This window comes from Bidens hawaiensis, unplaced genomic scaffold (assembly GCF_021521415.1).
Source record: "Bidens hawaiensis isolate Kalapana, Puna unplaced genomic scaffold, B.hawaiensis_p1.1 tig00040406_1, whole genome shotgun sequence".
NCBI lineage: Eukaryota > Viridiplantae > Streptophyta > Magnoliopsida > Asterales > Asteraceae > Bidens > Bidens hawaiensis.
In genome coordinates, this window is record NW_027497127.1 from 102,956 (window position 1) to 115,257 (window position 12,302).

The window sequence follows — 12,302 nt, forward strand, 5'->3', positions numbered from 1 at the left end:
ACGCAAACACGTGTCGCTAATGTTCACGTCATGCATGACAAGGGTGGCCTGATGGTGTTCACAGCGAATTAGTTTCCATTTTTTTTCCTTTTTTTGGGCTAGAGTGGTTTATACTTGGGAGGAAGAAGGGGTTATGGCTAAATACTTATATCAAGTTAAGAGTTAAGGATTTGAAGTGGGGAAGGCGAATTCGACAAATTAGGGGTTTTTTAGAAAAAGATAGCGCGGGGGGGGGGGGGGATTACCAGTGGGTGATGGTCGATTGGCAAATGTAAAGCCTTTAAACACCTTAGGTTGGAAGTGTTTGAAAGGTATTGGGTTCAAGTCTCATAGACGACAAAAGTTAGAAAAAAGTGTGGGGGGAGGTTAACGGGATAAATAGAAGTATTTATTTTTTATATATTATTTATATTTTTTTTTGGTGTCACCAGCATAGAAAGTATGTGGGGGTGGGGGGTTGGTCATACATTATTAATTAAACAATATATAAATAAAAACTCAAATTATTTATAGTGTAACATATTTTTTAAATATTAAATAAAAAATATGGATCGGAGAAGAATAGTGGAGAATGATGGAGAATTGTGTATAACATGGATTGAATGGTAGGAGTTAGATGATGAAGGCAAATATGTGATAACACTGATGTAACAAATTATGAAAAATGACAGTGAATGATGTATAATACATAGCCTAACTAGAGTCTAGTATTGACTCATTTTTGATTGTATTAAGGCAATAAATGTAATCTAATCTGATGACATGAATCCGTATTACCTTTTCAATAAATATCAGATATCGGTCAAGAACCGATATATGAGATATCGGTTATCGCAGTGAGATATCGGTGGGATATTGGTAATTTTAATATCATGTAAAATTCACATATATATATATATAGCAATTTGACACTAATAATTGAGTATAGTCTCCTACCATTAACAAATTAACCTTTTTGTAAATTGCAAAACACTTACAATCATAGCAAGTAAGAACTGAGTAAGACTTAAAACACTAATATTGAACACTAAAAGTTGATAATTAAAACTTAAAACACTAATATCAGGAATATTGGTGATATATCGGTCAAATATTAGTCTAATATCGGTCAATAATCATTGATATTATACTGATATTTCTGAACCGATATTTTGATTATATATCGTCAAGGGACCGATAACTGATATATCACTGATATATCGGCGATATCGACTGCATAGATCATGACTAGCGTAACCGAATTTAATCAATTCGAAAATTTATAAATTTGGTTAGATACTAAACAAAACTTGAATCCGTTATTCCTTTCGTGATTTGATATTTTTAAATTATTGTTTGAATTACAAACCTTAGGTTTTATACAAATTGAAACATCAACCACTTTTAGTTGTAGCAAGTAATAACCCAATGTTATAAAAACTAGTGCAAACCTATCAACATTAGCAGCTACTAGAGACAAAAATGGTCAAGTTCTTGTTGACGAGAATGCCTTTTTAAGAGACCGTGTTGAAGCTATATGTGGATAAGTAAACCGGTTAATCGGACCCGACCCAAAAATCGAACCAAAACTGTTTATATAGAAATCGGTTTGGAACTGATTGTAATCGTAGGTTTGGAAACGGTTTGTAATTTTCTCTACCAAAATCGGTTCCAAAACCGGTTAACCGAACCGAAACCGATCAGAACCTGAACCAAAACCGATCATAATTAAGTCAAGAAATCAGTTTCAAACCGAACTGGAACCGATCATAAACCGGTTTCAACTTTTGTTGACCAAACCAAACCGGTTTCAACCCAAAGCGGTTTTGAGTTTTAGACGCTTATTTAAGGAAAACTTGATTGGAAACCGGTTCAAAGTTCAAACCGGTGGGTATTACCGTTTCCCAGCCGGCCCGATACGGTATAAAAACCCCGGCAGCAGGATTTCCGATCATCAGATCTTCACAACCGGACTGATCGCCGGCTGTTGGATCTGGGTTTTACATAACACAAAGGTACGCAATTCACCAATTGATAATAATATTGTCATCCAAAAGTTACTTATGGAACCCAAATCCCCTTCAAAAGCCAAGCTTCCAATCTCCACATTTTAGACCATTGAAACTAGCGACCACCATATTAATAATCACCCTGTTGATATTAACTAGTTATTACCTTATTCATAATCCTGTGTTTCCTACAACCAGTTCATATTTCACCGTTGTGTTGGACTGTGGAAGCAGTGGAACAAGAGTAAATGTATACGAATGGATACCCAAAAACAAATTCACAACTAACAATAACAATAATAATATGAATTCAGAATTCCCAATCTTGTTACACACTTTTCCTGATAATTTAACAAAGTTAGATTACCGTAAAGACGGTTGCGAGTACCATTGTATGCAAACCGAGCCCGGTCTGGATAAATTTGTAGGAAATGCGTCCGGGGTTAAGGATTCTTTAGAGCCGTTGATTCGTCGGGCTGAAAAATGGGTAAAGATTGGATTCGGGTTTTGAGTGGGGAAGAAGAAGGTTATTATGGTTGGATTGCGTTAAACCATCATATGGGTGTGTTCGGGAATTCATCAAGATTGTCGCCTACTTTAGGGCTTCTTGATCTTGGTGGTTCTTCGTTGCAGGTAGCAACGGAAATTAATCAACCGATGGTGAGTAATCGTGGTGTTTTCGGGTCAAAGATCGGGTCTTTTGACCACCAGGTTGTTGCAGCCTCGTTACCGGCTTTTGGGTTGAATGAAGCGTTTGATAGAACTGTTGTTATGCTTACTTATTCACAAGGTTTTATAGAGCGCGATTTTGGAAGTTTTGAGATTTGGCATCCGTGTCTTGGTTATGAGTTTACACAAAACTATACTTGTCACGGGTGCTTTGAAGGAAATTTAACAAAAAGAATGAGGAAAAACGATAATTTTTTTATAAATTTAGTTGGAGAGCCGAATTGGGAGAAATGTAAGTTGCTAGCAAGAGCTGCAGCAGTTAATTTATGCAGTTCATCTGATTGGTCAAAGTTATCAGTTGACTCATACTGCATGGGATTTTCTTCGATAAATGGTCAGTTTTCAAACTATTTTGTTATGTTCTTTATTGTTTACTGTTTTGTTCTGTGTTAATTTATGTTTACAAAAACTATAATTATAAAATCATATTGTATAAGATAAAACAGTTTAAGAGGTTGTATTGATTGAAAATCGACCCATCATAAGTATATGGGTCACAATATACCCATTCATAGGTATATGGGTCAAAATCGCCACCTCTAATTTTATGGTTTCAATAAACCGATAGCACGCGATTGGAGATGGGACCAACGTAAGCTCACTTCCAAATTCTATTGCAGGTGAAAACATGCTCAACTTGGTCGGAAAAACTCACTCATCTGCACCTTTCCACGCGTTATCCAGATTCTTTGCGGTTTACAACCTGTTAAACATGAATCCATCAACAAATCTATCAAAGATTTGGGAAAAAGGCCAAGAACTATGTTCAAGATCATTATCTGGTTTGACCAAAATGCCAATAAGTCAAAAGTATGCTGATTTTCTCTGTTTTCGGGTCCAGTATGTGGTATCACTTCTTGAAAACACCCTTTGTGTTGGTGATCAAGATATTGTATTCGGTCCAAGTGACGTTTCTTGGACCTTAGGGGCGGCATTGGTTGAAGGAAAAGACTTATGGCTTAGTGATTCTTACACTTATAAAGATAGTATAGTTTCTTTTTTAAAATTTAAGAGGATGATATTTTCACCTCATTTTCTGTTTATTATTCTTGCTTTCCTTTTATTTGTTGTGTATTACAGCCAGATTAAGTTGCCCATGTTAGGAAGGAAGGTGGCATCTTTGCCGTCTTATATCGGGCCCAAGCGTCGGCCCACCTAGGGTCAGGGCTCGTGGAGGTTCGCTTATATAGTCATTATTTTGTAAGTTATAAAACTTCATTTTTTTTTTGGAAATTGTGAGTAATGTGTAGTTCTATTGTGTTTTGTAATCTTTGTATTAGAGGTGGCAAACAAAATGAACAGGTTGGCTGGGTTGGGTAACTAGTCAATAAGAATATTTCTTTTATTATGGTAAAAACATTTGTGTAAAGTGTGATTATAAAAACTTAATACTAGATAATTTAGAAGGTTGTATGACTAGTTAGTAATTACACTTTGGGTGACTTTCAACATGTTTCGTTTACAATCATTTTATTTAAATTTGGTTTACCGGTAATATGAGAGTTCAAATAACCAAGGGCATAGGGTGGGATTGCAAGTTTTGTTGTTTAAATCATTGTGTCCAGTGTCCACCTATGGTAGCATTACATGTATGGACAGTTTGGTAAGGTAGCATTACAATGTTGGTCCTAACTTTTCAGAAATTGCATCTTTATTGCTCATTGGTTAGTTAACACCTTTGGTCCTTTGAACTAACACAGTTGAGTTAATTAAACATCAGAACTTTTAAACTACAACTCTACAAGGTTTAGTTATTTTTTTTATATGGATACTTGAGAAGTTGGGATTAAGAAACAGGCTAAAACTTAGGTAAGCCCATGAAAAAAGGTCATCTGAACTTTAGAATAAAGGCCCAACCCAACTTCAATTTTCTCCACTCTTAAAAATATCAGGCTTTATCATCTTCAAATACAAACACCAACTAAACCTCTAATTAATCAAGTTTCTACCGGCAAGCAGAATCCAGTCTCTAAAGTTAAATGAGATCGAGCTTGGGCTCAACTCAGCTGACTCATTTACATCTCTAAAATATTAATTATATTATTTGAGTAATAATAATAAATGAATAAAGTAAACACGTTAATCAAACTAAATAAATAAATCATAAAAATATAACTTTTAAAGCATACTAGTTGGTTATTCAATTAATTATTTAAAAAAAACTTTATAAAAGTGATAAAAAGAATAAAAGAAAAAAATGAAAAGACATTAAAAGAAAAAAAAAAGGAATTGTGAGATTGTTAAAAAAAATCCTTAGTTATAATGGTAATATGGTTATTCTGTAAAATGTAGCAAAAAGAATTTTTACTGGTCAATATAAAAGTATAAAAAATATGAGAACATATTAAATGTGAAGAAATTTGTGGGATGGTAAGATATTTAGGGTGTAAAATAGGAGGTCAAAGGTTCAATATTTTAAAATATAACATTTAGTTGTTCGAAAACAAAAGGCGTAAAATTGCAATTTACCTTTCACAAAAGAGGAAAAACTTAAACTTACCCTATATTATATAAAAGAAATTGCAAATTTGAAGGATGATTTAATTTAGTGGGAACTTTTGTATAAAGCAATACAGCTTTTATATACCTTAGAGAACAATTCATCCAACAGCAACATGAAGATGACCACCCATTTCAAATCCTTAAAGCAGACACAATCTGAAGGTGGAACACATTCATATGGGCATGGTAAATTTTATACTTGATGCTTTTATGAATTTTTAAATTTTAAATTCAAAAATTTGACATGCATATATATTATATCCAGTTTAGGATAGTCCATGACACTAAGATCACCAATATAAGTTAGCGTTTGGTGTGAGATTACATACCTTAACAAATGAAGGAGTTGCTAGGTTTTGAAATGACAACCTTAGCAAGAAGAAGAAACCTGAAAGAAGAATATGTGGAAAAATTAAGCTAAAGAATGTAACATCTAACCCTTAATATTAACTAATATTGTTTGATTTACCCATAAAGAGGTCATATATACGTTGTTTCATCAAAGCATGCTTAATCGTTGAGCTATTATCTCATTTACAACTAATGCGCTCAAAATGCATTGCTGATATTTGAGGTCTGTAATTCTTATGACTTGTTATAATTAAAACTATGTGAGATTGCCCCAGTGTGCCACAAACACCTTCATCACGACTCTTCATTCTTGATAAGATGTGCTATGTCATCATAATCATGCCATGAGTGGTTCGGATACTGTTTGTAACATTCGACCACTCATAGCAATTATCATTGTCCTTTATGTATACAAGACGCTAATGAATTTGTTTTTGTTTACCCGATTGAAAAGCTTTAATATCTCTCTTGTTGACAATACTATATGAGACATGTCTAAGGTGTCATAAAGATGAAGAAGTATAACTCTCGTGTGGATCGTATTTTGTCATCATCAACACCTCCCTATTAAACACTATCCACGCCACATAAAGATAACCGATCGTTTTTTTTTTTTTTGTTTTTTTTGTTTTTTTTAACTTTCGAAGCCGAAGAATTCAAGAACACCAAATAATTATTGACGATAAGACAAATTGAAAATAAGAACGAGATAATATAAAAGATTAGACAGTAAATTATTGAATCATATTCTGTCAATATATTTGGTTGTTAAAAAAACATGCTAAACTAAGTGGATTAGTGGGGAGCATTTCTTGCCTAAAACCTTTTAGAGAAAAGAAGCTCAATGGCCCATACAAATTTGTCCTCTTTTTAAGCTAGTGGCAAACCACTGCCACATGGTTTTCTCAAGGGGTCCAAATGACCAAAAAGAAAGATAAGATCATAAGAGTATTCTATTATTTGCTTTATAAAGTAAGTTTCTTTTGACAATGTAATGTACAACTAACTATGCATAACGTTCAACTCTTAGAATAAGCATTTCTCTTGGAAAAAGCTACCACACAATAATGGGCACCTTCATTTTGCTATAGAAAAGGTAAAGGTGCTTTATGAAATATACAACTATGGACGTACATAAATATACAACTATGAGAAGCATGATGTTCGGAATAAGAGTAAACAACAGGATGACAAGCCAACACAAACTTGAATAGTAAGCTGTAGTACCATACGGGTACCCCGGTTATTCCATAAACACCGCCTGCCACCCCATATTATTTTAATTCGGCAACTCGCAACAACGGGTTATATAACTCATAATGTTTTACGTGAGAGAATGAATTGGGTACTTCTCTAATAACACTCCTTATAGTTTATGAACTTTTTTAAGAAATTGAGTAAAAGTGAGGTGTTTGTCTATTTGCTATTGATTAGTTAGTTGTGTTTGGGTAGTTTGATAAATCAGGTTGTGTGCCCACCTCCCAAACTCGAAACCAGAAACACTTAGGATGGATAATAAGAAGAGCATTCAAGTATAGAATATTTCAAAATTTTTACGGATATGATTTATATGATACCAAACTCCATTACCCGAAGTATATGCACCTTTTTACACATACCATAAACATGCATTTTTTTTCTTTATTTTTGTTTTACCTTGTCATTACCTCCTTGGTTAATATAAATCTATTATTAATTCCTTAGGTTAAAAAGTTATATAAAAATGAATTGTACGAATGCTAACAATTAAGTTTTAACAAAATAATGGGTATATATGATATTTGACATGTGGTAGGCAAACATGTACCTGGCAGACTGGTAAGTCACAAATAAGTAACAAAACTTGTAATCACTATTAAGAATGAAATTATAAATAAACAAGATGATTTTGTAAAAAGCTATTCTATCTTAGCTTCATGACTAATTTGTCTAAAATAGTTTGATTGTCATCCCTAGTAAACAACAATGATAACCGGATTATACTTAAAAAAAGAAGTATTAGGAAGAACTTAGAACTAATGCTTTTGGTTTCAAAAATTATTTCTTTAGATACATACATTAAAATAATAACTATTGTATTTCTTGTATTAACTCTTTTTCTACGCCGATTTTATTACGGTGCTTCCACTTGTGTTCAGGTCTCAAAATCAACTTCCATAAATCCTCTTTATATTGTTGTAATACAAATGGGGGGATCTGAGTTGCATGGCAGAAGTTCTTGGGTGCAAGGTTGGAACTCTTCTTTCTGTGCATCTTGGGATCTTGGTAGGAGCAGACATGAACAACTTTCATACTTGGAATGGGATCATTGACTTATTTGAAAGAAGGCTAGCCTTATGGAAGGCACATACCTTATCCAAGGCGGTAGAGTGGTGCTCATAAAATCGGTTCTAGAGAGTCTCCCAGTGTACTATTTCTCTCTGTTCCGCGCTCCTTGCAAAGTGGTGGATAAATTGGAAGGTATAATGAAAAGATTTCTTTGGAGTGGGTCTAGTAATGTTAATAAAATACATTGGGTGGCATGGGAGAGTCACTCTTCCAAAAAATAAAGGGGGTCTCGGTATCTCGAGGCTTAGAGACGTTAACAACGCCTTGTTAACTAAATGGTGTTGGCGTTACAAGACGGAAAAGGGGGGATTTTGGCACAAGGTTATTGAGGCGATCCATTGGCAAAGAGCGGGTTGGGAGCTTGTTCCGGTTAATAAAAAGTACAAAGGAGTGTGGAAGAATATAGCGAAGGTGGTGAACAAGCTTAAAGTGGCTGGCAGCAAAAAAGAGGACCTCATCATAGGAAATCTTGGTGACGGTAAGTCTTTGAGTTTTTGGTCCGATAACTGGCTGGGAAGTAGTCCTCTAAAATCAATTCTGCCTAATCTGTACAAGCTCGAGAAGAATAAAAGTTGCACGGTTAGTGAACGATTCTGGAAGGTGGGGCACAATTTTGGATGGGCTTGGGACTGGGTTAGAAACCCAACTACTCAGGTGGAAAGGTTAGAGTGGGAGAAGGTTTTTAAACTCCTGGTTGCTGCTGATCGTTGATGTGCGAAACACGGTCTATAAAAAAACTTAACTTAACTTAGACACTCTAGTTTTAAATTTATAAATCTATACTATCCTAATGCTAGACCACTAGACAAGCAAGTGTACCTATCAACTGTAGTAAAGCCTAATGAAGTCCGGATATCGAACCACAGGACACTAGCGACACCTAAACTAGACTCTGACTAAAAATTTAAATAAATTGATTTTATTGATTTTTTTGTCTTTTTTAATTATTAAATATTAAATAAATAATGTTTACTCTAAAACTGATACGAACAAATAGGGGTAAAACTCAAATATGGGAAACAACTACCTAGGTAAGGAATCCTACTAGTCAACTCGTAAATTCTCGGTAATGGATTAATGAATGGGTACCGTATTCTAAAAATATGAAATTTAAGGAATAACTATAGTAAGCTAGATCACCTCCCGGTCTCACCAACAGTACCTAAGAACCCTAAATATCATGTAAGCTCAACGGTTTAATAGTTCGGATCACCTCCCGGTCTCACCTTACCTAACTATGAGAAGGTACCCAAAGATTAAATCACCTCCCAGTCTCTCTAATCACAAAACACCCTAAGGCCTAAAGGGGTATTCTATTGATTCCGGTTATAATTCGGATCTGTAAGAATCTAAAGGAATCTAGGGTAACTCACTCCCGTGCAATCACTACCCAAACCCGCAAAAGACCAAAACAGACGACACTTAATTACCTCCCGGTCTCTCAAGTGACAGAATAAAAGGTATCTCTAAACTCTCAAATACCGTTCCTATGGAATATGTTAACTATAAACCATAAACTAGTTACAAACACACAGTAAGTAACCTAATATGCATCCATACATGAAAGACATTCACAAAGACGCATATGGAACAAAAATTGATAATAAATTAATACCAAATACGCATATGCATCATAACCAAATATAATAAAAACTTTACCAAAGCAAAAATCAATCAATAATAATCCAAGACCGAAAATAAAACGAGTCTAAAAAGCATTCATCCATACCCAGGCAGTTAAAGGTTTAGCCAACGACCATACTCAAGAACAAAATTAAATAATTAAATTCATACATTGAATCCTTAAAGATAATAATAAATTCAAACCGGATAATTAATATGTTTTGATGAGTAGGTGTCGAACCCAAACGTTCTCCGCTCGAACCAACAGCTTTCTTCTCTTGTAATTTTTTCTTAGCTTTGTGACGGAGAGTTCCTATCAAAACCTCATGTCGCCTGACTTGTGGCCTAAGCCACCCCCCCCCCCCCCCCCCCCAATTAATTTTACGGCCGCCTCTATTTAAATTGTGTGTAACCGACATGTCACAAAAAGGGTTCCATTCTTCGTTTCTTTAAACCTTGGGCTGCATTTTGATGGGCCATATATCATTCAATAATTAGATTATACAAATGGATGAATTTATTTGAGTTACTGCATACACACATAGATGGAATAATACTATAATACTTATTTTATAATTCTCATTTAAGCCTTTTGTTACAAATGATGTATATAGTTTATTATTATTTTGTGATTTACAAACATCACGTACATTAAAAGAAAACATGTTTTAGAGTTAGAACGAAAGAAAACTGATTATGAAAACATGTATATATATAGCTAACTCATATACTCTAATATAGCTCGTTGTCTCTTAAAATATTAAACACCAACATATGAACCAACTAAGAATAATATTCAATAAAAACCTAGCTCAAAAGTACCTAAAAGTATAGGAAATACTTATAATAATTAGATATAATTAAGCCCATATCAATCGTGTTGATGGGCCGGACTCTTGGGGGTGGCTCGGGGATAAGTCTGGAGTCTTTTCGGTAAATTCGGTTTAAAAACTTGCAGAGAAGGATAGAGATTCAAGTAATAATTATATTATGAAATGGAGTAAGTGGGTCCCGGATAAATGCAATATCCATGCTTGGAGGGCGGAGTTGAATCGAGTTCCAACTTGAGAGGCTTTAGACAGAAGGAAAATTCAAGGTGTGAGAAGATTATGTCCCTTTTGTGATATTGGGTTGGACACTATAGACCATTTAACAACTGGGTGCTCGGTTGCGTCGACTGTGTGGGATCACGTCACACGTTGGTGCAAAGTTCCGCCCTTTTTTAGGTTCTCGGTTAGAGATGTTCTGGAGCTGTCTAAGTCAGTGGGGTTACCGGAAAAGGAGAAGAAGGCGTTCCACGGGATTGTGATAGTAGCTTGTTGGAGTATTTGGAAAGCGCGAAATGAAAGAATTTTTGAAATGAAAAACATCAAGATCGAGTCGATAATTGGGGAGATCAAATCTCTAGGTTTCCTATGGTATAACAGTAGATCAAAAAAAGATAACATTGATTGGGTAAATTTACACTATATGTAGTTGTGCTTTTAGTGGGTTCGTGGCTGTCCTCCAGCTTGTGGAGGGAGCTGGCCCGGTGCCTTGCCGGTTGTTTTATAAAAGTCTTCTTTTCGAAAAAAAAAATCCTCTTTTTCTAGTTATTATAAATTAAGTGATTAGTTATTCATTTCACTTTGATATGACTGACAGTACACAACAAATTATTATTTAATAATACTGTAAGGATGAAAATAAACCTTGGATTGCTCCCTATTGCAATATTGGCCAGACCGCACCACCTACGAAACCAAACAACAATGTTGCGAATTGCGAGTAAGACGCTGCTTTTTAGGCACCTGCGAAGTTGGCTGCCACATGTCCCGGTCCCTTTTCCATCTTGTATTTTTCATTTTTTTTAACAACAAACAAATGAATTTTTTTTTTATCTCAAGTTACAATTTTTATTTTTCATTAAATAAAAACATAGATATTACATCAACATAGCAGGTAGGCGGGTAACAAGCTGCGCCGCCACCCCTTTTTGAATTGCAAACCCTAACCTGCTAAAGACATACCTCTGCCCCTTTTGAGTCGACACATTGCTATGCACAACCCGTTGGACCCTGGTTAGGAAACAGATAGCTTCCGGTGCCAAGGAGCCAAAGGTATCAAAAGCCAAAGGGACAAAAACATGTTGGTTCTCTTCGCAGGCTTTAGCATGTTTCTCCACCTTCTTCGTTTCAGCCATTTTCATTGCTTGCCCAGCTACAAACCCATTATCCCTCAAACCAACTAAGGGAGATACCCCTGTGAGGTCAACACAAGCGTGTTTTCCCTCGGCCCAACCAAAGACGAGCAAATCTGTCGGTTGTAGAGTGGATCTCCCTTCCGTGGGGTCTGTAAGGAAGTTTACGGGGGCTTCCTTTTTAGCTGATATCCCAGCTCGCCTTAAGATGTCCCAAAGAACGTCCCGCACCCAATCATGTCGGTATTTGAACCCAGGCATCTCCTTGCAATGTACCGCGTGCTCTTCGAATTTATCCAGGCAAGCCTTACGGCAGATCGGACATGTTTCGTCTTCTGGGTACATTGGGACCATCAAACGGTACTTAAGAATGACCCTATACTCGACCGCAGACATGCTTTGGCCCAAGCCATCAATCGGGATAACGGTCAGAAAATCTTGGGCATGAAGACCTTGTAAGCATTCAATAACCGCCTTATGTCAGGGGGACAATCCAAAAACTTTTCCCAGGCTCTGAGCGATTTTGCCAAAAAGGGCATTCGCCAAAGTTTTTTGAGACTTTGGTGGGGCGGTGTCCTTATTAGAGAAACCGCCAATGTCAA

At 35.6% G+C, this 12,302-nt stretch overlaps 1 pseudogene across 1 annotated transcript; it reads left to right on the forward strand.

Moving 5' to 3' along the window:
- The first annotated feature begins 1,880 nt into the window (after positions 1–1,880).
- LOC143592052 (putative apyrase 7) lies at positions 1,881–4,083 on the forward strand (annotated as a pseudogene). Its single transcript, XR_013145840.1, has 2 exons — positions 1,881–3,051; positions 3,338–4,083. The product of XR_013145840.1 is annotated as a putative apyrase 7 (transcript).
- The last annotated feature ends 8,219 nt before the right edge of the window (positions 4,084–12,302 follow it).